The sequence below is a fragment of the Panthera leo genome, chromosome D4 (assembly GCF_018350215.1).
Source record: "Panthera leo isolate Ple1 chromosome D4, P.leo_Ple1_pat1.1, whole genome shotgun sequence".
In the NCBI taxonomy this organism is placed as follows: domain Eukaryota; kingdom Metazoa; phylum Chordata; class Mammalia; order Carnivora; family Felidae; genus Panthera; species Panthera leo.
Genome location: NC_056691.1, coordinates 8,906,399 through 8,909,124, shown reverse-complemented (window position 1 = coordinate 8,909,124; position 2,726 = coordinate 8,906,399). Strand labels below are relative to the sequence as shown.

The window sequence follows — 2,726 nt, the reverse complement described above, 5'->3', positions numbered from 1 at the left end:
GTCCTATGCTTTTGTTGATTTAAAAAGAAATGTATTTATAGGGGTGTCTGGGTGGCTCAGTCAGTTAAGTGTCCAACTTTTGGTTTTGGCTCGGGTCATGATCTCACAGTTCATGGGTTCGAGCCCCCTGCATCAGGCTCTGCATGGACAGTGTGGAGCCTGCTTGGGATTCTCTGTCTCCCCTCTCTCTGCTCCTCTCCCGCTGCTCACTCTCTCTCGAAATGAGTAAACAAACATGAAAAAAACGTATTTGTCAGTCACACGTACTCACCAAGACCAGACGGCTGACGGGTGGTAGGGTTATGTGGAAGAAACCCAGGGCAGGACACTAGCTCCCAATCCGGTTGTCTTTCCACACAGCTCCCAGTTCATGATCTGTTTGCGAATGAAGGATATGCATCATCTTGGTCCTTATCTACGTAATTTATTTTTACCTGAGAGATACTGTTCCCTGCAGCCCACCAAGGCCACATCTGCTCTGGCCAGAAATAGCACATAGTGCACTCACTATGTGAAGCTGAGCGGCTGATTCATAGTTTGCATCTTGGCTCTGTTTTCCAGCCTTGTTTGTGCATTGCAAAAAAAAAAAAAAAAAAAAAAGGTAAGCCACTGAAAGGTCAGTAGAGAGATAATCTAAACAAAAAAGTATAAGCAAAAAAAAAAAAAAAAAAAAAAAAAAAAGAGAGAGAGAGAGAAAGAGAGAAACACAAAGGGGGGAGGGAGAATCAGTTCTGTGTGAGGAAATACACAAATTCACAGGTAGCGATCAAATTAAAGAATATTACTGAGAAACCTTAAGCAAACAGGGGATGTATTTTAGATGACAGGACTAACGTGAAACAGTACCCTTTTTACAGCCTTTAGGCATGAATACACAATCTAATAGCAGTGGGTTCATTAATTTTTTTCCTAGTCTACAAAAACCAGACGAAGGATACCTTGCCAAGGACCGGAGGATCGTACGCAGCGATTGATCGTGCTTTGCAAAAGTTCAGGGCACTGGTTTTTATCACTGGATCTTTCCTACTCTTCAAGTTACATAAGAGGCTCTGACTTCTCTTTATTCTGTAAGCAATATAATTCCAGGCAAGCTTTAGCCTCTCCAGTGGGTGAGCCAGAAACTTCTGCTGTTGGAGGGGTGACAGTGACAGAAAAAGAAAATACCCTTGTAGTAGAGGGCCTGGAAGAGATCACTCTCCAGAGTCAAGCTGTGAACTGCACATGACTGTGTCTTATAGATACTTCTCACCCTGGGATGTCTACCAGTCATCAGGAACTGTGAACACACTCTTCGTACCGCTGGAGAAAATGCAGAATTCTGTAGCAGAGTTTCTTCTGTTGTGTGGAGAGCAAATGGGGGCAACAATGGACATTTACTGAGCACTTGCCTTTTCTGAATGCTTTACGTCTTTTACCTACCTTCCCGGGAAGGTACTACTGCTAGCCCCATTTTATAGCTCCGAAAATTGAGGCAGGGCAAGGTTAAGTGATGGATACCTCCAGTCACCTGAAGTGCTGGAACTGAGCCCGCTGGTTCTAATGGACTGGGCTTTTACATGCCACACTGTGTCCGGGAGGTGGCATTTAACCAAGTGGAGGCAGCTATTGAGATGACAGCACCAAGTTACATTAGGATCCGTGGGGGCCCTGCCTCAGATCTGGGGGCTGGAAGAGGGAAGTGTTCACCCGCCAACGTAAGGGGTGGTTCACTATAAGTCACAGCCTCTCCTTAGAGCTCTGGCACCTGAGAACACCGGCTGTGCACCCCATGCTGCCTGAGTTAGGGCTAATTTCTGTTTTGCACCTCCCCCACCAAGGACAAAAGTAGAAATGGACTTGGGAGGACCATTAAATAAAAACCAAGCTGGAGTTGAGTTTTGCCACCTACTAACTAAATGGATTCATCCCCCTCACTTTCCTGGCCTGTGAAATGAGAAAATGGCCACCGCATAGGATGGGAAGTCAAACCAGACAGAGGCACGGGGAGCTTTATACACGGCGTTGATGCGTGAGCTTGTATTCTTTGTTCCCTTAAGTCACGGCGAATGTTACAACAAGACGCTGTAAACATCTGAGAAAGATGCTTGTGGGTCCCAAACAGTCTTTCTCTGTAGTGGGTCGGGCCATTCCCCCTTTATCCCCATCTGTAAGAGGAGGGGTATTAATCACCAAAGTGTCTTTCAATTTTGGTATTTGGGGATTGGTCCCAGATCTAGAAGTGAACCAGGTTTCAAAATGGTAGTTTGGGCACTTCCTCACCAGCTTGCCCTCCTAAGGGGAGCAGTCATCACAATCCTGGGGTCCCGCTAATGACACAGGGCCCTGGAAGAAACCTAACAGCCCAGGGAGATTGCAACAGTGGTTCTCATTGCCCCCAAGTTCAAGTGTTAGAGAAAAGAGAACTGGATTCTCTACCAGAACTAGGTGAATATCTGGTTCCTCAGGCAACCTGCCACTTTTGTTCTGGATACTGACAGATACATGAGGTCCGGAGTGCAGTGCAGGAGGACCTGTGAGGAAGCTTCTAGCCCTGTGACCTCAGGGGACTGCTTTACTGATAAGTATCCCTTGAAAATGATGTCAGGTCTGGTTAAGTGTCCGACTTCGGCTCAGGTCATGATCTTGCAGTTCCTCAGTTCGAGCCTCACATCAGGCTCTGTGCTGACAGCTCAGAGCCTGGAGCCTGCTTCAGATTCTCTGTCTCCTTGCTTTCTGCTCCTCCCCAG

At 46.7% G+C, this 2,726-nt stretch overlaps 1 long non-coding RNA gene across 1 annotated transcript; it reads right to left on the bottom strand.

The window, feature by feature from the left end:
- Positions 1-290: 290 nt before the first annotated feature.
- On the bottom strand, positions 291-1,118 carry LOC122205604. The gene is made up of 3 exons (XR_006196164.1): positions 939-1,118; positions 509-562; positions 291-375 (listed from the first exon to the last, which is right to left on the bottom strand). It is a non-coding gene; the product is annotated as an uncharacterized LOC122205604 (long non-coding RNA).
- Between the last annotated feature and the right edge of the window lie 1,608 nt (positions 1,119-2,726).